Source organism: Canis lupus, chromosome 11 (genome assembly GCF_003254725.2).
Source record: "Canis lupus dingo isolate Sandy chromosome 11, ASM325472v2, whole genome shotgun sequence".
In the NCBI taxonomy this organism is placed as follows: Eukaryota; Metazoa; Chordata; class Mammalia; order Carnivora; family Canidae; genus Canis; species Canis lupus.
The window spans coordinates 16326582-16349667 of record NC_064253.1 but is presented as its reverse complement, the minus strand read 5'-3'; the positions used below and the strand labels follow the sequence as shown (position 1 = coordinate 16349667).

General features: G+C 38.3%; 1 long non-coding RNA gene across 4 annotated transcripts in view; it reads right to left on the bottom strand.

The window, feature by feature from the left end:
- The window catches only part of LOC112650048 (uncharacterized), a 46269-nt gene that overhangs the window by 7913 nt on the left and 15270 nt on the right, over positions 1 to 23086 (bottom strand). For 2 of the 4 annotated variants that reach the window (XR_007413943.1, XR_003129913.2), the window contains 2 exons: positions 1267 to 1423; positions 397 to 655 (listed from right to left, as the gene is read on the bottom strand). This is a non-coding gene — a long non-coding RNA (uncharacterized LOC112650048). Of the gene's footprint in view, positions 1 to 396; positions 656 to 1266; positions 1424 to 21474; positions 21819 to 23086 lie in introns of those variants that run through there. The other 2 variants (XR_004803746.2, XR_003129914.2) reach the window with 2 other exon arrangements.

Here is a 23086-nt window from a genome sequence, read left to right as displayed (position 1 = left end):
AAATTGAATTTTGAGTAGTTACCATCCAAGACACTGAATATGCCCTGCAAATTAGCATGTCAACCTTTGCTAAAGGAAACAACTGCCCTGACACATACTAAGATACAAAATGGAGCAATCTCAAAATAGAGGACTCTCAGCAGATAACATGTAACTAAGGTGATGGAAAAAAAAGAAGGCATATGTAAGACTATAGCTGGTGTATGATTCTTAGCTACACATAGCTAAATGTGGTAGATGCATTTTTCTTAGCCACACATAGCTAAATGAATCACCATTTTCTAGTGAGGAAAAATGAGAAAGAATGCTAGAGGGAAGTAACCCCGAATTCTATATTACTGACAATGAATATATGTAGGTATGCATGTATTTTGCTTAAATTTGCTGTTAGGGAAGCTCTGTTCCGTTTGTTCCTCAGTGGGGCCTGAGTCATCAACAATTACATTTTTTTTAAAAATTACATTTTTACTTTCTTCATGGAGCCTGTGAGTAGCAGAATTTGTCGAGTGTTGATAAGTAGGACCAGGTGGATCCCAGCAGCATTTGCAGCCAAGCCTGCGGTACCCAGCATAGAGATGAGGGAGCATCCCCGTGTGTCTGAAGCTCCAGAACCTACAACCAGTCATTTCAGCCCTGGCAGCCTGGTGGAGCACAACTGGGGACAAATGAAAACTGTAAGAATGAACCTTTAGTTCAAGGTTAACTAGAGAGCCTGAAGCATAGTAACGGAAGCTGTTCCATCTTGTAATTAAAAGGGTTTGCTGTGTGGTTACCTGACATAGTTACTAAATGGCCTGCATGAAATAACATGCAGCATTCTGCAGTCACTGTGAATTACCTTATATCATCACCATTCCTTGGAAAGACAAAGAAAATGCAGGGAGAAGCTTTTAACAGCAATTTGTAGCAAAGATGTTTGGAATAGGTACACATTGCTTGTTACCACTGGCTCTTATGTTAATTACCTAATTGCAAATTGGCTTTCATTAATGTCTGGATACCACTGAAATAATCTTATACCTTCTCTAGTCTGATATCCTGCTATTTATATTTATAGAGAACATGCCTGTACATACAGATTCTTTTTCTCTTTTCATAGGCATTTAATGGCTCCATTTTTTGCTTTCTGCTTGGAGGCAGGGAAATAAAACTAGTGAGTTATGGGTCTGTATTCTGAACTCATAGCTCACCGATAGAAGAATATAATATAAAAATGGAAGTGTTCTAAAAGGCAATGCATAGATCTTTATTCACAGAAAAGCTTACCATAAAGTCCAAAATTCTGGAGAAGATATTTGCTCCCTTTGAATATTGCTCTCCTCTTAGTCATGATCCATCCTGGCATTGTGACCTTCTCTCCTTAAAGGTAGTCAGGCTTTAAGTCACACTTTGCTTGCTATATCCTAAAGGTGACTGTCATCTTCTGTTAACAAAAAAGGGCAATAATCACCTGTCGCTTGAGGTAGTTGTTAGTATACAAAAAGAGAGAGAGAGAGAGAGGGAGGGAGAACAATCTGCATGCTTAGCCTGGCTCCTAGGTGTGTACCATTCTACATAATCCCACGGGGCATTGTAGGATCAGCACCTGAATGAGAAGAGCTGAACTGGACCAGTTTTCAGTTAGCTCATTACTGCTATGTTCTACCAAAGGAAAGGGACAAAAGTAACAGTGGGGTTGGGCAGTTGTTTTCCTATTCTTCTTTTTAAACTTTTCTCTAATGTAAAATCTGTTTTTTTTATATAAAACCATATAGTAACAAAAAAAGTAGAAAGAAGAAAACAATGACCTTTCTCCTACTCTGAAATAATCAATATAAATGTTTTATAACTTCTTAATACATTTTTTCAAGATGTATTATTTCTACTTTCTGATATCTCCAGATATATTTATTAATTCATTATCTAAAATGATTATGTATGTTCATCAGTCAGGAACTCTTCTGAGTGTATAAGGACTAATTTTTTAAAAATCTTTTAGGTCAATATAGAATGCAAATTACAAATGGTACTTTTATGAACTACTGGCAAGGAAAACGCAAAGTTGTCAGTCTATTATTCCATTTGTTGCTTAATACAATACCAAAATATCATGGTTATTTTAGTTTTGAATCTATCTACTCCCATAATTTTCTTTTTCATAGCTTTGGGTTATAAATTTTCCTCATCTTAATTAATTTATCTTATCTTGAGGTATATTTAATCCAACATGTATCTTTTATGAAAAACAAATTTGTCTTATAAAATGTAACTTTAAGGAAATAAATAGAACACACGCAAGTAATGAGGAAGCAGGGTAAGAGGAAAAAGCTATGAATGTAATTTGAATTCATGGTCTTACCTGTTTCGTTAAAACCCTCTTTTATCTCTGAACCACAGAAAAGAAACTATATGTTGTTGCTTAAAATCACAGCTAAACATAACATCAACTTTAGAGTTTCCTTTTCTGGCAACTAAAAAAATTCACTTTCTCTAAAACAAAGTTTCTCCTCTTTATAATGGGCCGAACTTGTCATCCTATTTTTCAAAGGCTTTCTAAAAATTAATCTACTGAATAAGATATTAAAACCCTTAACTCTGTTTCAAAAACTTAATTCTAGAAATGAAAATGTTGAAGGCAGGAAATAGGTTTTTGTCAATAAATTTAAGCAGGATTAATGAATGCATTCAGTTTTTGGTCTGTATGCTTTTGCCAGCTGAAGTTTTCCAGGCTTTCTGGTGACTTTCACAAATAATGTTATTCTGGAAGCACACAGTTAAATTGGCCGAAAAGTAGTTTTCCTAGGATACCCTTAAATCAGGGATCTTAGCTTAAGCCTAAACTAAGCTCACTTAGCATTTAGGCCCACATGAACAAGTCTGAAATTTTTGCGAAAAGCAGGTAGGGAAGTGGTATGTTTACGAGTAGCCTGAGCCAAATTTCATTTTCAGAAAGAAAAGGTAACCAGTACTAGAGAAAAGAAGTGAGACTGGCCAGCCCCTCAAGTGATTCCTTCACACCCAGACTAATGCCTGGTTCCTATGTAATAGTTTCAGCAGCTTTGCCCGAAAGGGGCCTCACAGTTTCAGGAGATAACGTCCTTGGCTCAGAGGTGTGCAGCCTTAGCAGGGGGCTTTGGGCCTTTAGTGGGCATCGGTGTGGCTGTCGACTTTATTGTCCACAGTGGGAATGAATCTAGGACAGGAGAAGAAAAGTACCAGCCAGAGTCCTTGTGGAACACAGAAAAAACAGTTTTTTTGAGAATTTTCATACTTCTTGGGAGGAACCAAAGCCGATTGAGGCTGAGTCAGGAAATACTGTCTTGTGCATGTTTTCATAACATATATATTTTTCTAGATTCCATGACCTAGGAAACATGAATAGTTCTCCTCTAACTTAGACTTTGTGCTAGAATAAAGATGATCCAAGGAGGATAGAAAAATCATCTCAGGCACATAATGCATTTCAGGTACTATTATCCAATTTTTATGTAATTGAATTGCTTGTATCTTACTGATCTGCATGGTCCAAGTCCAGTTAGATATTGGGCAGAAAATGTCACATCATAATGTCTATCAGCTAATAAAATATGATTTATTAAGACTGTGTGAGGTGTGAGGAACATATACATTAGCAGTATGGAAGCAAGGTATGTGGGTCAAATGCCTACCTCCAATGAATGTGCCATGCCCATAACTGTGCATTAGGCAGTTGTTGATTATGGGCTAAATGCCTACCAGTAATTGCTAAGAGTTGTTATAAATGCTACCTCTTACAGAAGAAATGTGTCTTTCAGGCTCCCATTGAAAGGGTTGTCAAGTCCTGGGTCCTCTTAAGCAAGAGCTTAGATAGAGACTCAGGGCCCAGGGAGCTGGTAGAAAAGGTCAGAAGGACAGGGAGAGAGCTTATCAGGGCAGTATGCTAGATGTAAGCTTCTGAGGCTAGGAGCCTTATTGGTTTTGTTCAGTGCTATAGCCCCAGCATCTAGAATAGTGGCACTCATTATTGTTGAATGAATGAACAAATGGATGTGGAATGGGAACATTTCAGGCAGCTAAGGGATAGCTTAAAATAACCTAGAGGAGCACAGCTCTGTTTCAACTAAAATCAGTAATAGTCAAACTAGAAAGGGACGATGCAGTCTTCTCCAAGAGGCAAGGATGATGGTTTTGGTTCTGGGGTAGCTGGACAGAAATATTTAAATCAAGGGCCACTGAAAAAATGTTGTAATCCAATTGGACTCTTCATTAGCTATTTATGTCCACATTTGCTTCCTTCATGCCTATAGCCAAGAGAGTTTTGTAGAATATCTACTATGTGAAGGAGTACAGGCTCTGTAGTTATATATTAGTTATCTGTTCCTGACTAACAAAGTTACCCTGAAATGTAGCAACTTATTTTGGAATCCGGGTGTAGCTGAACTGGGTGGTTTTGGCTCAAAGGCTTTTACGATAATGCTGCCAAGCAGTTGGCTGGGGCTGCCGTCATGTCAAGGCTCGACTGGGGTTAGTGAGTCTGCTTCCAAGCTCACTCACACAGTGGCTGGTGGATCTCAGTTCCTCACTGGCTGTTGGTAGACCAGCAAATTCTGGTCATGTGAACCTCTCCATAAGGCTGCTTAAATATGGCACACTGCTCTCCCTGAGTGAATGATAAAGCAAGGGCTGGCAGGTGGGGAATACCCCAAGGGAAGCCATAGCCTCTTAAAACCTAATCTCAGACATGACATATTATTACTTGTGCTATATTCTGTTGTTGCAACTTTGGAACAAAGTGTCAGAGAACTATTCTAATGTCTGAATACCATGAGGCAGAGATGGTTAGAGGCCATCTTCAAGTCTGGCTACAGTATTAGCTATGAACACTGTTCTAAGAGTGTGTGGCCCCATAGGGCAAAGACGAGCCTCATCTCACCCCTCAAAATAAAGATCGAAGATTCCTCCCACAGGTTTCTGCTACCTTCTTTGAAATGGAATACTTCTGAAGCCATCTAAATTTGGGCCCAAGGTCAAAAATGTATTTCCAGCCTAGCATCTCTGGATCACTCTTATCTGTTCAAACTGTCAAAAGGGAGGAAGGGAGGAGTCACCTTTTCAATTCAGTTTTTATTAGTTAATTTTCTGGGCAGGAGAGTAACAGTAAATAACTCTCACAGTAAAAACTCTCATTTTCTGGCGCTCACAACCTTTTTGTGACGTTGGGATTATCATCACTGTAGGGGCTCTCTCAAACCTCTAGCACAGTTTTGAAGAAAAGCTGCATCTCCATCTAGAGAGTATTACAGCCACGACAGTCACACAGCTCCTGCCAATAATTCAGAAGTCATCTGACAAGTAAAGACTTGCACCTGTATTCCGGTGCAGCTGGAGAGACTTCTGAGATTAAACAGGCAGGGCTTTTCTATGGGCTGAACGCAGTAGGCTGTCCTGTTTGGAGTGTTTGTGTCTTCAGGGCTTGGAGAGGTGTTGCTCGCCAGCTGTGTTTCCACATGCGGGGAACTTCTGCGCAAGAAATCCTGACATATCCTGTTTAAGGTTCACATTTGAGCACCTACAGACTCAGTCCGGTCAGCTTGGGTGGTGTTTCCTCCCTCCCACTCCCATCTCATCCCCGCTTTCTGGACAGGCAGCACCACAACTCTGCCCACCGCCAGCCTGGCTACACCACAAGGAGTTAAAGCTGTCCCTTTGAGCTCTGTGAAGCCACACCAGAGCAAGGGAGGCTCTAATTGCTTCTCTAGAACCGGCAGGGGGATCAGTAGATGGAGTGATCTAATAGTTTTTTTCCACAGCTATTGTTCTGATCACATGAGAGCTATTGGTTGTCCTTATAATCCAAATTTTCCAAACCCTAGTAATTGTCATAGTTTGAGTTTGAATTAACCTTTAAGCCATTTTGTTCCTTAGATCCTCAAAGCTGTTGTACGATAGAAGTATGAATTGCTAAACTTCGGCTCTTTTGTAAAACCACATAGTAGATAATAATTACAATGGTCTTTTCCATTGCTTAGATAAGCTCTGCTGGTATGGACTAATAAACTTTATCTCAGTATTCTGATGAGGAAGTGGTTTTCTGAAACCACTGAATTTAAGTCTACCAATAGAATTCTTTACAGTAAAGTGAATGTAGGAAAATCTGATTCTAGTTTAAAGGGATAGTCAAGTCACTTATCAAAGTTTACTCTGATCTAAATTCCAATTTATTTAATACTGTTTCTTTTTTTTTTTAATATTTTATTTATTTATTCATGAGAGACACAGAGAAAGAGAGACAGAGACATAGGCAAAGGGAGAAGCAGGCCCCCTGCAGGAGCCTGACGTGGGACTCTATCCTGGGGCCCAGAGATCACACCCTGCGCCAAAGGTAGACACCCAACCACTGAGCCACCCAGGCGTCCCTACTTAATATTTTTCTTCAGCAAATCTTATTATAGGGACATGGTCCAAATTGTAGACAAGTTCTAGAAGTTGTTTCTGCCAACTGAGAGCTAAGAAAGTAATAATTTAAAGGGCTTTTTTATGTAGAACTCTAATGAGAGAAAATAGTGCCTTCATATAACAAATGAGAAAGAAAACAAATAGTATTTTTATTTTTAATGACCAGATTCTTTTTCTCTGCTCTTGTCTCCAAGACTTTGTTTCCTGATTTTACCCATTGACATGAGGTAGGAGTGCTTGTCAAAAGCCAGTGTGTTTAGTATAATCCATTTTCCAAGGAAATACACAGAGATTGTCCTATCTTTAACAAAAAGTTATTAGGCTTTGCACATAATGCTCTAAGAACTCTGGTGGGAACATGACAAAAAGGAGGGTTCATTTGGGTGTATGGCTGGAAAATATCCCCAATAGAATATATCTAACTCTGTGGGTAGGTATCTCCACTACAGCCACAATGGCTTTGAAAGAAATGACCTTTACAAAGGTCACTTGATTCATCTGCTAAAAGTTAATGAGCACTTGTTGAGTTTTACTTTGTGTCAGGCAGAGAAGTGGGCACACTTAACAATAGATGTATAATGCAGTTATTAAGAGCTTGGATTTTGGATGCTAATTGCATTAGTTAGGTTTTTATTTCTGACATGCTAATTGTGTAGCCTCGGGCAAGCTACTCACCTCTGTGCCTTGGTTTCTTCAGCTATAAATTGGGGATAATAATAGTGTCTATTTCACAGAGTTGACATGAGGATTAAATGAGTCAACATTTCAAACAGTGCCTGTCATCTCATAATACTGTAGGTTTTAGTTATTATGGATGTTATAAATATTATTTAAAGGAAACATAATCCTAATTGACCATTTTCTTCTAAATCTCTCCCCATCCACACTACTCCTAGCATTTCTTAGAGTCCATTTTTTAGTTTGTTTAGGACAAATTTTCAGGATAGCTTCAGGAATTACAGCACTTTGTAGTGCAAGACCCTTATTTTGTAGATGCAAACCAGCCCTAGAGAAGCTATATGAGTGGCTCAAAGTCAAAAACTTACCTGGTTGCATTGCCAGGATTAACATCCTGTTTATGCCTCTAATACCTTAATTGTGGCTTAAAGGTCAAGATGGCATAGCTTTGGGGGCCTGAGCTCAGACCTTAGACAAACTTCAGACCTACTGCCCTGTCCACAAATCAACATCTATCTCTTTTTCACCAAAGCCAGACACTATGGCTTTGAATGTCCCTTAGAAAAGAGTTCTGACCACTTTTTACAATCCCATGCATTCTTAGAGCTAGCATATAGGGGGATCCCTGGGTGTCTCAGCAGTTAAGTGCCTGCCTTTGGCCCAGGGCGTGATCCTGGAGTCCCGGGATTGAGTCTCAAGTCAGGCTCCCTGCATGCAGCCTGTGTCTCCCTGTGCCTGTGCCTGTGTCTCTGCCTCTCTCTCTCTCTCTCTCTCTCTCCCTCCCCACCCCCGTGACTCTCATGAATAAATAAATAAAATCTTAAAAAAAAAAAAAAAAGAGCTAGCATATAATCCAAGCCCAATGAAAATGTAAGTTTCTCTGCCTTTTTCAATGGGTCAGCCATTGCATTGGTGACAGAAACCAATCCAAATTAGCTTACACAAGAAAGATTTATTAGAACTGAAAGATGTCCCTGGTGAGGTCTCCAGAAGACTTGAAGTAGTTCACATTCCATCAGAATTCTCTTTGTCTCTCATTTCTGCTAGAGAAGCAGAGTTCTGGCTTAATTCTGCAAACCACCATTCTTTACATGGTATGGGCATGGTTACCACAGCTTCAGACTGAGGTTCTGGCAACTTTCTGATTATGTGACAAAATAGGGCTGGCTTCCACTGTATGCCCGTCACTGTCAAAGGGAAGGACGAGGTATTACAAGTGCCTATTGAGAAGTAGTAGAGCAAAGGGGAGGATGGAATTACCAACCATCCTTTTCTATAACAAAACTTCTCTGACATTCAAAAGCCCAACACACCCTTCTGGTTGAAAAACATACAATTAGCCTAGTATTTATCAACACTTAAAATTTTATAAGAGCTTATACTTGGCAGTACATGGGAGCAGTTGTTTACAAACCATTTTACAAATGAGAAAACCAAGATTCTAGCTTGCTAATGGCCACATTTTTACCAACTAATCAAACATAAACCAGAACTGAGTCATTTTGTCGCATCCAAAATTATTTCCACATATTTTACTAGCAAGCAAGGGTAGTTATTGTTCTTTAGTTTATAAAAAAAAAGAAAGCATTAAATACAGTGTGCTAGGAACCTGATTCACTGTATGAATCAATAATACATATTTGTTAAATGAATGAATGTCTTGCCCATGTCAGAGAGTAAAGCCTTAACAAGGTGAGACTTTAGAAATGAGGATCTATGCAACAATGAAACCCCACTAGCCTCCCTTGTCATGCATCCACCATTGCTGGCACTCTTGTTGAATGAATACTGGCTGAGGGAAATTTTTCCTTGTTTTCTTTCCTGATTCAGATTGACAGATCCTTGTGTTTGACTTTAAATTGATTAGGACAGCACATCCTGTTTACTTGGATTAGTTCACAATTATTCTTTTTGTCTTCTGTTCTGTAACACAGGATTACTTTTTGTACCTGCCGGATGCTTAACATGTCCTTTATGTGTTTGACTTTGGTTCTCGCAAATGTGTTTCATAACTGTTTAATAGCCCAATCAGTTCATAGGATTAGGGGGTGGTGACAAGGAGAGTGAAATTCTACAAGCTCTTTTGCTTGGCTATTAATGAAATGATTCATTTCATGTCAAGTGTTACTCAAAAACAATTCTTAAAGGGATCCAGTTTACTAATTAGATCAATCATGATGTCCTCACTGAGAGTTTTGTTTTCCAAAATCAGAACTTGATGCTGTGAAGAGGGACTGGAGAATATAGTTTTGCAAAGAACCTACTTCTGTTTCATACCTGGGAAACCACTGACCACATCTCAGAGAAGTTAGAACATAAATCCTATGCTGCATAATTATCAGGGAAACCAGTTTTTTAAAATGACACCTCACCACCAAATAGCCGACAATGGAAGTATTTAATAATTGGCAGCAACTAACCCTTTTCAACTTTCCTTGAGATGAGAGCTGAGATTCAACCTGTAGGTTTCCCTCTGAAGCTCCAAGCTCTTTGTAAAGAAATGAATTTATTTTTCATGGAAGTGAGGGCCTGACCCAGACTATACGCTGTGGAAGATTTCCGTGTGCCATCTTTTAGAGCTGTTCAATTAGTGATCAGAGAATTCAACATATATTCTGACCAGATCGATGACTGCATATGTGGGTGACTCACTGTGCCACCTCTCATTTTACCTAATTATGAATGCAAACACGAGGCTATATAAATACTGGCTTTGGGGGTACCTGGGTGGCTCAGTCATTTGAGCATCTGACTCTTGATTCAGTTCAGTTCATGATCCCAGGGTAGTGGGATGGAGCCCCACACTGGGTTCTGCACTCAGCACAGAGTCTGCTTGAGATTTATCTCTCTCCCTCTCCCTCCTGTTCATACCCTGTACTTTTAAATAAATAAATCTTTAAAAATAAATAAATAAATATTGGTCTTGTACTTAAAAGAAAAATAATTAGTTCTACATTTAGGATCTTATTTCAAGATTCCCGCTCATTATTTTTTTCTAGACTAAATGCATTCATATCTCTTGGCTATCCTTTTGTCTTGAGGAGTTTCCCCCTAAAAGAGTATAATACCAGTAGTTTTCTCAAGGCATAGACTATGTTTGGGGACCTTCTAGGTTCTATCTTCCTTGTACTCTGATGTAATTTTATCTTGCATTTCTTTCTTTGGTTTTTTTTCTTTCTTTCTTTGTTCTTATCAATCTTTTTTACGTGTATTTTTTCCTTTTTTAAAAAGATTTTATTTTTATGTCATCTCTACACCCAACATGAGTCCCAAACTCACAACCCTGAGATCAAGTGTAGCATATTCTATGGACTGAGCCAGCCAGGTATCCCACATGTATCTTTACTATAAATTTTCTAGTGCTCTTGTTTTCTATCCATTCTTTACACTCTTTTTCATTGAGTTTCCTGGTGTTTCTAAAGAAATATCCTTGAAATGATATAAATGATAAGTATTTAAAAAGAGAAGTGCTTATGTCCAGTAGTACTGTTAGATTTGGCTTTTGGTTTTCAGAGTCTTAATTTTTTCTGGCAGTCATTCTAATATACCTCTGAGTGTAGAGAAAACTTCTCAGTTTCAGATGGTCCTACAAACAATTCTAAGCTTTATAAACCATGTCTTTGTCCTGAAACTTCTAAGAATTAATATTTTTCCATCATTCTAGATTTCTTTCTGGACAAAGAAAAGACTGCCCTTTGGTCTTTGTTATCAAGCCTAGAACTAACTTATAGTGCATTATTCAGATGTGGAAGATCCTAGTCATTGCCTGACTTTAGGACCCAAATAGATCATGTGTCTGACTACAAGCCACAATGGAACTTGAACAACTCCAGGTATAGACATTCTGTGTTCAAGACCTCTTCTCAAAGTACTAAAAATTTTTTTGTTATCATTTAGGCCCGATTATTTTTGTCCATCTTGGGTGAATTCCTCTGCACACTGGGTATTAAATTAAAGCCACTTTTCTTTTATTCTTTTCAAGCAATCTCTTGAATTCTTTCTGCTTTGTTTGCCTTTTCTGGCCTCTAAGAACATTAGGGAGCAGGGAAGAGGCAAGAACCTGGCTTTCATATCCCAGCAAGAAAGAAAGTGAGTCTGATCAGCTCCCACTGCTTCTGACTGTCCACATGATGTCATTGTTAAATACTGCTCCCAGGAGAGGTGGTGTTTGTTTTACCGGTCTTGGATGTATGGATCTAGACTGATCTAGACATTGCCTAGGACTCTGAGTCCTTAGAGTGAGTCCAACATCTCTCTGAACACTAAGTTTGACTCCCATAGAGGTACCTCTCAGGGTACTAGTAGCATCTTGCCACTTACAGGCACACAACTACAGCTCCCCACTCTCCTTTGGAGTCATTGAAAGAGTTTGATTTCCTCATACTAAGAACAATGGTGCAACCTCTCTTCTGAGGATACCTTAGTAATTCAAAGGTATTTTATTTTCTAAGTAGTTTTCAGAGTGATTCCAAGGTTCACAGCTAGTCTTTTAGTTGGGGAAGGATCATTATCCCTAGGGCACAATCTCCAGTGATATAAAGTTAATTTTATGGCATTTTTCTAGATGACTGTATAGTTTGTTAAATTTGTTTCCTAAACTGGGACATTTCTGAAAGGGTAGCATTAATAATTACATCAGGGCTTTAGTCATAGACATGGCAAATTGGGATATTAGGCCACTATAAGCTTCTTTCTCTAGAGAGGAAAAGTAAAAAATCTATGATGGGCATTCTACTACAATGGACAAGAGAGTACTAACTTAAACCTCAACAGGAAAATTAAAGTTTGTCTTCAAATAGTAGTGGATATTATACTACTCAAAGTCCCACAGCTAAGTCTTATTTATTACATAATCAACATTTATTGAGCAACAACTGCATGCCAGGTCATAGTAGCCAGGGGGATAATGTAGGAATAGATACAGTTCCTGTCTGCTTTTTTGAATAAAAAATCATGTCGACTACACATCTGCTGTTTGTCCTGTGAAATTGTCAGTGTTCCTTAAATTATATGAAAATTAAAATTATGTTTGCTGTCGTGGTAAATTCTTCTCTTTTTTTTAACTATTCTAAATTCCCTTTCATATAAATAGCAGTTGAAGGAATGATTTGAATTGGGGGTATGCCAGTATTTTATTCACCTTCAAACTGAAGAATGTGATGACTCAGAAAAATGTGCATCCTAGCTAGCGTGAGTATCAGTTATTGATTATCATGGCTATATTCAATGTAAATCTTGCCTAACCTTCCAGCTTAGAGGACAAAGTGCTCCCAGTTTTATATGACAGGAACATGGAGGCTTAAGTTGTACCTCAGGCTGCTTCTGCATAATTTGTGAGCAGATGCTCTATTGACAGGACACAATTAGATTCAACTGAGTATAAAAATGTCAGGATTTATAATAACTCTTGTGAACATTGACCAACAGTGGAGGCCATTTTGTTTGCATTCCACAAAGGATGATCTTTTCTAAAGCTTGCTGTGCAGGAGAGATTTGGGGCTGTCTTCCAAGATGACTCAGCTCTTACGTGAGTGTTCTGTGAATCACCTACCTGGAAAATAATGTAAATTACATTTACAATGGTAGGTTACAAGTAGGGACAACTAGCAAACAGATCATTAGCATGTAGAAAAAGCCCTACCTATTAGGGTAGGCATTTAGGTCAATTGGTCCTGCTGTAGAGGCAGATTTATGGAATTCTGTTAGCATGAATGTGTGTGAGTATGTCATGCTGGATACACATAGTGATGCTTTGACCATAGGCACTGACTGCAACCCTACCTCTACCAGCTCTGAAGAGGATAGAACAAAAGTAGTAGGAATTATTATCACTTTTAAGAAATAACTCAAAGCTCTCCAAATTCTAGAATATACCATGTGATTGAATAGCTAAATTATACGCTGCTTCATGTTTTCCTTAACTTGTTTCACATGTGATAATCTTAGGTTTCAGATAGATAGTTAGAAGATATCGTCCCAGGCAAAACTTGGAAGTACAGGAAGCTGATGTTGCAGTCCTTCTACTTCCTCTCTTCTGGAATCCCCTGCAGTCCCCAGCCCCCAAAACCCTCAGCCTTGCTATTATTAGTTGTGTCTCCTTTCTTCTAGTAGGATGTGATGCTCCAGGCCTAGCCAGTATGACCTTTATAATTAGGCAAATCTGTTTAAAATGTTAGATCAGTATGACCTGTGGCAAGTTCCTTTTCTCCTGGTTTCTTCATTTCCTCAAAAGGCTAAGTTCCTCATAAGGATAAAATTACAGGGTGATTGTGAGGATTAAACCAAGGGAGGTATTGAAATGCCTAACATGAGTTAACAGCATAAGAGATGCTACCCTTTTTAGCTTCTCCTTCCTCATGTCCCTCCTCATATTCTACCAACACAACATACTGTCTTCATTGGGGCTTTCGTTTGGCTGGCTCTCATAAATTATACCTAGTAAGCAAAAAAGATGTCCTCGTAGAGATAAAAAGGCTTTAAACTATAGGGGTTCTACAGGGCCTCAGGTACCCTGGGAGGAGCCCACATGGATGTCCAGAAAGTAGAGGGGTTGGGGCTCTGGCCCTTGACTTCCTTTGACCAGAAAAATGCTGTGTTCATCAGTTTTAAATAGTGAGATTTTTTTTTTAAATAGTGAGATTTTTTTAGAAGATTTCATTTTGAAGATTTAAAAGTGTTCAAGAGAAAGAAAAAAGAGTTTGTAAAGCTGCTTTGGGCAGTACTTTATTTCATTGGTAAAGAAAAGGAGACTCAGAAAGGCTAGAGATCACTGCCCTGCAAAGTCATTGGACACTTCCCCTGGAGCCCTTCCTTTGGGCTTCTTTCATGCCACTTGACCAGATTCTATGTGGAACTGTATGCATGTGATCCTCGTTCAGTCAAGATTTATTAAATTTGAATTCCCTCAAAAGGTTCACAACTATCTAGCATTTTAGCTCCTAGAAGAGTATTGATATAATTATTTCAAAGACATTAATGATTACTAAGACTCTAAGTTTTATTTAAAAAATGAACAAATCTTTAAAAAAATGTTTTAAGAGAGGTGGATCCCTGGGTGGCTCAGCGGTTTAGTGCCTGCCTTCGGCCCAGGGCGTGATCCTGGAGTCCCGGGATCGAGTCCCATATCAGGCTCCCTGCATGGAGCCTGCTTCTCCCTCTACCTGTGTCTCTGCCTCTCTCTCTCTCTCTTTCTCTGTGTGTGTGTGTGTCTCTCATGAATAAATAAAATCTTTAAAAATATATAAAAAATAAAAATGTTTTAAGAGAATTACTCAAGTGATGCTATGAAACATTCAAGCAGTGTATGGAGTTAGAAGTGAAAGTGCTTCTGTACCCATCATCTTTCCCATGACCAAGAGCAACTAATTCCCTACTTCACTGTTGCTCCATTGTTACACATTTAACATAGAGCTTACCAGATAGTATTCTATATATCGATATATGTTCACTACAGCTTTAGTTTGCTCCAGATAAATAAAACCAGATTCCTCAGACTATTTTATGACTTGATTTTCCCTCTCCTGACAATGTCATACAGATATGTCCAAGTAAGTACATATATATCAATGTCATTCTTTATTTATATGCTCCATTATATTTTATGATGTCATTAAAAATGGGCAAGTAGATGATTTCCTTCTTCCTTCTTTCCCTCATTACAAATATTCTTGCAACAAATATTTTTATATACCTCCATGTATACATCTAAAGGGGCATCTCTAGGAATTCTCTAGATACTTATTTTCAATTTTGTTAATTAAAAAATTTTATAGATATAGAGGTTTCCCTCAAAATTTCCATATTTATTTATATTCCCACTAGTAGAATATGAGTATGTATTTCCTCATAATCTCAACTCTTACAGAATAAACTTGTATTTTTTTATTTTTTTTTAAGATTTTATTTATTTATTCATGAGAGAGACAGAGAGAGTTAGAGATATAGGCAGAGGGAGAAACAGGCTCGCTGCAGGGAGCCTGATGTGGAACTCGATCCCAGAACCCATGGATCACAACATAAGCCAAAGACAGTTGCTCAACCACTGAGCCACCCAGGCGCCCTAAACTTGTATATTTTTAATTTTCAATTTCACAACTTTCAATTTTTTTCTAATCAGAAAAACTGAAGTGATATTTTAAGCCTTTTTTAAAAAAGATTTATTTATTTATTCATGAGAGACACAGAGAGAGTCAGAGACACAGGTAGAGGGAGAAGCAGGCTCTCCACATGGAGCCGGATGTGGCACTCGATCTCGGATCCTGGGATGCCTGAGCTGAAGGCAGACGCTCAATTGCTGACCCACTCAGGCGTCCCAATATTTTAAGTCTTTATTGGGAGCATTTTGAATATTTTGTATATGTTATTTCCCTTTGTAACTTTTCTATAAATTATCTGTTTATAGTGTAGCACACTTTTCTATTGGGTAGCTTATCTTTTATTGATGTATAGCTTCATTATATATTTTTGATATTAATCTTTTTTATACACACCAAATATATTTTATCTTAGCCCTTTATTATACTAATGTTACACATATTTTCTCTTAATTTGTCATTTAACTTTTGACTTTGTTTATAGCGCTCTTTTTAAAAGATTTAATTAATTAATTAGAGAGAAAACACACAAGCAAAGGGAGAGGCAGAGGCAGAGAGAGAGGGAGAAGCAGGCTCCCCACTGAGCAGGAAGCCCAATGCAAGGTTCAAACCCAGGACCTAGATATCATGACCTGAGCCAAAGGCAGCCGCTTAACCCACTGAGCCACCCAGGCATCCTGTTGATGGCCCTTTTAATATACAAGTTTTACATTCCTATGCAGTCACATTCACTGATCTTCTGCAAGTCCTATTGACTCTTCCTCCCAAATCCAAACCCTTCTCTTCACCTTTCTTTCTCTTGTTCCTGCCTAAGATACTATTGCCTCTTGCTAAGACCACTGCAACAGTCCTGAGTAGCCAGCTTCCACTCTTGCATCTCCGCAGCTCATTCTCCATACCTGTTCCATTTAAAAATGTGTGTCAGATATTACTCCTCTTCTTAAAATTCTTTAATTGCTTCACATCACATTTAGAGTGAAATTCATGCTTCGTAATCTTGCTTGCAGAGCTCTAAGTGGTCTGGCGTACCTTTCAGACTTCATTTTTTATGGGTACAGTGCTTCAGCTACATAGGCATTAAGTTACTCGAGCAAGCTAAGTTTAGTCTTAGCTTATGGGCTTTGCACTAATTATTGTTCCTGAACAGAAAGCATCTCTCCCAGCTCTTAGAATGACTTGCTTCTTCCCATTCAAATCACAACTAAAATTTAATCTCTTCCAGAGAGTTCCTCCCCATACAGCCAAAGTAACTTGATCCTCACATCCAGCTTTAATTCTCACCAAATCTACACATCACTATTTGATCTCTTGTTATTGGTTGGTTATTGATTGAATGATCAATTCACTTATTATCTATATATCTACACAACTACCTGTATGTCCACCCATATACCTATCTGTCTACCTACCTATGTACTTATCCACTCATCTATCCCTTCCATCTATCCATCTGTCCATCAATCTCTCCCTCCATATATCCATCCATCCTTCCATCTATCCATCCATTCATTTATCCATCCTTTTCTTCTCTTGGACCATGTGACTAATATTTAAAAAAATATATTTATTGTTATTTCAGTGAGGCTTGAGAAGAGAGTAAAGCTAAGTATTAATTGTAGGATGGCCATATAGTTCATCATTTAAACAAGGATGCTTTGAGAGTAAAAGGAATTATAATTATACTTAGACAAGAGATGTAACCTGGGACTGTCTTGAGCATATGCTTATCCAATTAACTATAAAAAGTTATTTTATTTAAATTATTGAAACTTCATAACATTTTTCACATCTGATGGGCTTTGAATTCCTTTATAATATAAGGCTATTGTCTATTCTAGTACTTTCATTCTTACATATGGTAACTTCACATTAATATTATTGAATTCATATAATTCTATGTTGAGCTTTTTCTTGCAATTAAATTACACTTATAACCAAAAAAATACTGAAGAACATGATATATTGAGTTTGGTCAGAAATGACACTATGAGGAAACAATATATTTTTCTTCATTTATTCTAGTTTTTTTTTTTTTAAGATTTTATTTATTTATGATAGTCACAGAGAGAGAGAGAGGGGCAGAGACACAGGCAGAGGGAGAAGCAGGCTCCATGCACCGGGAGCCTGACGTGGGATTCGATCCTGGGTCTCCAGGATCGCGCCCTGGGCCAAAGGCAGGCGCCAAACTGCTGTGCCACCCAGGGATCCCCTATTCTAGTTTTTAAATCTGTTTCAGAATACTTAAGATTTTCTTCATACGAGTACCGTATAATTTTTGTTACTTTTTTTCTAAATTCTTTTATATTTTGTGCTGATATAAATTTAGCATTTTTCCACTTTTTTTAAAGATTTTATTTGTGTGTGAGAAAAAGAGGCAGAGACACAGGCAGAGAGAGAAGCAGGCTTCGTGCAGGGAGCCTGATGTGGTACTCGATCCTGGGACTCCAGAATCATGCTCTGGGCCAAAGACAGGTGCTTAACCGCTGAGCCAGCCAGGCATCCCCATTTTTTCTACTTTATTTCCTTATCTATTATTGTTGATCTGTAGGAAAGCTTTTAATATTTGATTATTTATTTCATAACATAGCCCTCTTTCAGATACATTTCTCTTTCATCCCATGTTATATGTGTAGGAAATATATTTGTGCTTACTGTGGAAAACTATTTTTCAAAGATAGCTACAACAGTATCTCCCATCCCATGTATTCTGATTCTGACCTTGCCACTTCACTGAGAGTCTCCTTCTATTGAATCTAGGCTTAATGACTCATTTGTCACTAACAGACAGCTTTTGCCTAACTCTCCTGATATACTCTTCTTCTAGATATTCACTATTGGGATGCTCCTCAATACACAGATGCCATAGTGTGAGGAATCCAAGCCACATGGAGATGCCATGGCATGTAGGTATTCTGGTTTATAGTCCCAGATGAGTGTTGTAGCTATGCTTGCCCAGGTACTAGCCATGTGAGTAAAGAAGCTTCCAGATGATTCCAACCCCAGTGATTTTAGTCACTCCCAGCTATTCTGCCTAGTTGGAGCCCCAGACATTGAGGAGCAGAGATAGGTCATCCCCCCTGTACCCTATCCAAATTCCTGATCCTCTGAATCTGTAAGCATTAAGTTTGGCGTTGTTTGTTTTGTAGTGATAGGTAAATAAATCTGAATCAGTGCATAGAATAAGAAGTCATAATACCTCTGCCATTTGTTAGCCTTAAGACTCATCATGTCAGTTAAACTTTCTTGGACTCAAATATCCACATCTGTAAAGTGGAGGGACAGTCTTATCTGCCTTTTCAAAACCACAGAGAACTGGTGAGAATCAATGAGAAAATGATGTAAAAGCACTTTGTAAAAATGGATGTGAAAATGTAAAGCACTCTCCATAAATATGAAGAGATGAACAAACATAAATAGAAAGACTAACTTTTGAGTCAATTATATATATAATATATACGATATACAATATATTATATGCAATATAGAATATATGATATATATATACACATATATATATAAACTTTTTTCTAAAATAAAAAGGCTTAATGATTTCCTCAGGCAGAGCTGACTTAATATCACAAGATAGGAGATGTTGGTCCCATGCAACCACATGCTCTATCTCCAAAACATGCGAAGGCTCTGTAGTTGATCAACTATATATGACTGAAATTTCTTCCAAGAAAATCAAGATTTGTGGGTCTACTGAGGGTTTAAGAAATCCAGGCATCTCAGATATGACCTGAGCTAAAACTAAAACTGCTAGAGAGAATCACACCTTCTATGAGATTTTCCTTTACAACCTAAGGTCGCCACATTAAAAGCAGTTGAAACTGCTTTTTTGGGAGAGCCGCTCTCCATTGCTGCTCCGTGGCCCACCAAGGCTGGCCGCAACAACTTAAATCTCAAACAAGAAGTGCCAGAGCTACAGTAACTGAGCCATTCTCCCAGGGAAAGCAGAGTTAGATAAAGAAACTGTTTGACTTTCGGAAGACCAGTGAGAGAGGAATCTCACTCTGAATATCCATTCTGTTTTCTTGTGAACCCAAGAAAAGAGTTTATACAGAGTATGAAGACTTAAGCTTCCTGATTTTTATGCCTGGGTTGTTTTCAGCCCCAAATGCTACTAACCCTCTTTTTGATGCTATTAATTGTGTTGTATCTAAAACCAGTGGAGCATCCTTGCTTGTTGCTGGTTTGCTTTAGGTATTTTACAGCCATGAATAGGCAAAGGAATAGAATATGAGGCTTAAAGGTGGTGTGATATGCCAGAAAGGACAGTCATTCTTTAGTAAAACTTTAGTTCAAAACATTTTACACACGTAATAGCACTAACTTCACCCATCTCTCTAAACTCTTTGAAGCTCAGAAATGGGGTAAATGGGATAATATTTACCTCCTTATCCTACTGTGAGGATTAATGGCCTTTTATGTTTGGAGAAGCAAAGTCATGTTAAGATTTTTACCCAAATTCCCTGGATCAGATCCTCTACAAACATAGTGCCCAGTATCCCAATCATCATCTTCTTCTTTCTCACTTTGCTCCTGGTATTTCTCGAACTTCCCAGGTGTTTCTACATATGCTCATGAGTAGGTCTCAGGCCTCATAAAATTGAAGTTGAAAATAAAACAATTCCTCAGCTTCAGCCTTTGACCCAATAAGCTTTGGGCTGGCGATTAGATATACTATCCTCACCATAATCCTATTTTCCTTCTCCATCCCCATCTACCTTCTTGTACAAGTTCATAATTACCTCTTACTTGTATGAATATCAATTCATGAAATAGACTTGTAATCACCAGATTTCCCAGTTCCTATGCACAATCAAACCCTGAATCCTGATTTGGGATTCCTGGGAAACCTGGCGCACAGATTCTGCCACAAACCTTATCTAATTTCACCCCAAGAAAGGCTAAGTGACCTATCTAAGATCACAGTAAGAACTCAGTCTCAGGTCTTCTGATACCACAGAGCCTCTTCTACATGCATGGCTGGAGTTAGGCTCTGGAGCTAGGTTGCCCAGCCTCAAAGCTGGGATCAGTCCTTTTGTCATCCATGACATTGGAAGAGTTTACTATAGGACAATAGACTCAAAGTCTATTTTCGGGCTCAGCCTGGTAGCTGCCCTCTGTGATATTGACTTCTAAAGGTCACCCTGAAAAACCTGTGACGCCTTCTTAAGCTGTAGGGAAAAAAAAATCACATCTTTATTTTTCACCCTCGGCAAATATCTGAGTGTACATTTCCTGGGTAAATAGTCATTCTTTGTGTTTAATTTCTATTATGTATTTACAGTTTCCGTTTATGGGCAGAGACATGGCTTAAATTAAGCTGACCTCCTAGGATTTCATGTTCAATATTTTCCCTTTCCTCTTACATGTTGTTAAAGTGCTGGGATATTTTTGGGGGGGAACACTGGCAGGGAAGCTAGGGAATAGTATCACACACACATCCATAGAGAATAATCCAGTGATTTTTGATCCTCCCCCTCAAAGGAGCAGACCAGCTGGCTTCCAGATGCTGGTGCCTATGACATGTAGTTAGTGCTCCTGGGAGTTAGTTAAGAAGTGAGCTGACTCCCATGAACATCCCCCTGTAACTCAGAAAACAGATAGGTAGAAAATCAATATAACATTGATTTCCAGTCAAGAAACTAATAACTGTCAAATTGTCAAAAGAGATGCATAGTCAGCTAAAATAATCTTTCTAAATCCCTTTAGAGTGAGGTCTGCAGGCTTCCCCAAGTCTGAGCCAAATAGTTTCTACCTCTGGAGTGTCGGGCCTACAGACATCAGAAAACTGCATGAAACTCTTGGCTCTATACTGGGGACTTCTGAGAAGATAGGAAAATCATAGTTGCATTCCTTTGTATAAGAAGTAAAGGAATTCTTGTGAATGGAAATACCATATCACCATTAAGTTATAACCAGGTTGTTTATTATTAGGAATATTTGGTAGAAAAATGTCTTCTGAATAATTTACTTATGTCCTTCCCTCATAGTTTGTATGCAGGTTTCACTTCATTTCTGAGTGTTTTTAGAACCTTTGGGCAGGCATTTAATGCAAACTGCAACTTGTATCAAAAACCATAACCACCAACCAATTTGCTAATCCTGAACCAAAGATAGATGATCAGTCAATCAATATTTTCTTTGAGATAGAGGTTAAATGAAAGGGTTTGTTTTGATATTTTCTTTCTTTTTTTGAAATTCTAATGAATAGGTTTGAAATGAAACAAACATTTAATCAAACATTTTTTTTGATCAAGAACATCAAAAATATTCTCAGAAATAAACTGAACAAAAGATAGAGATTTTTAATTCCAAAGTTTGCAATCAAAGGGAGAGATTGGGATCATGCTTAGGCTGTCAGAAAGATACATCATAGTAGTAGTAGAGATGTGGGGAAGACTAATAAATTTTTTGTTGCCATGGCTCATTTCTTGCCAGTGTCCCAACCTGACTTCAGGAAGTTGATTATCTGTAACTTGGATGGACTCCTACACTCTCCTAATGCTGTCTTGACTATAGAGTCCTTGAAATGGCTAGGAAGCTGTTAGCCAGTGAAATCACTGTTCCATGTATTCCTTTTAGCTCCTGAAGCTTATAAAGCAGATTAGACACAGCTCCAATTTTCTGAAAAATAGAGGAAAAAAATGTCTAATTTTCAGAAGGTATTGTAGAAAAGCTCTCCCTCTTATGCTTGCATTATTTAAAATAATTACTGCAACACCTGCACTTAGCTTTCTCTAAAGAGACTTGGATTTTTTTTGTACTAGGCAAAAATAAACCCCAGGTCCACTTTGTATGCTGAAATTTGCAGGGAAACGAGACTCTCAATTCAGCCTGACATTTCCATTAGTGTTTAAATGAGTGATAGTCAAGCAACTCACATTAGAGCTCTCCAGTCTCAACTAAATGTGACAGGAAATTACTCTTGGTACTTTTGGGGACAATTGTTCCCTACCCCTTACCCCATCGCTATATACTAAAAGTCCCACTGTCATCACGTATGTTGATTTTGGTTCAATTTGTGCCAGAGAGAAAAATTTTCATTTTGAAATAACAAGAATGACTGACATCAACTGAGTGCTTTCTGTATGCCTGTTACTATGGCAAGTCCTGTATATATTAACTTACTTAATCTTCAATAGAACTTCATGAGGGAGATGATATCACCCCCATTTCACACAGGGAGAAAGTAGAGGCATGTTTTACATTCCTTGAGTATGTATGCTCTGTGAGAGCTGAGTTGTTTTGTTCCCTGCTATTTTCTTTCAACATCTAAAACAATGCCTTGCTCATAGTAGATGCTCAATAAGTATTATAGAATAAATAGATGAATGAATGAATAAATGCATAAACAACCCCAAGGTCACATAGCCAACAGGGTCCCACACTTACCCGAGGTCACATGGCTCTAACTAGGACCCAGATACAGCTGTCTGACCCAATACCTGTGGCCCTTGCAGCCTCAGCGCATGGTTTCAGGCAATGCAGCTGTCCTGTGACCTTGCTTAGTTCAGAAGAAGAAAATGTGGCTACCTTCTCATTGACATATGATTTTTGGAATCACCAGCCAAAGCAGGACCAGATTTAAGTCCTTAGGGCTGTCATTGCTACTTGTTTGGGTGTTATATGAATAGCCTGGCGACCAAAAGAGGTAATACAACATAATGTGGTAGAATGAGATAGAATTCAACATCTCAATGTTGCAGTTCCATCATCTATAAAATAGAAATAGGTATATTTTCCTTATATAGGTATTGCAAGGATTCGATGAAAAAAGCATAGGCAAAATATCTAGCACCAATATCCTGTGCATAGCAGGCATTCAAGAATAGCTGACTTTTGTCTTCTCCTTTCGAATGTGAGACTGTGCCACCCATTTTTTTAAGTAGGCA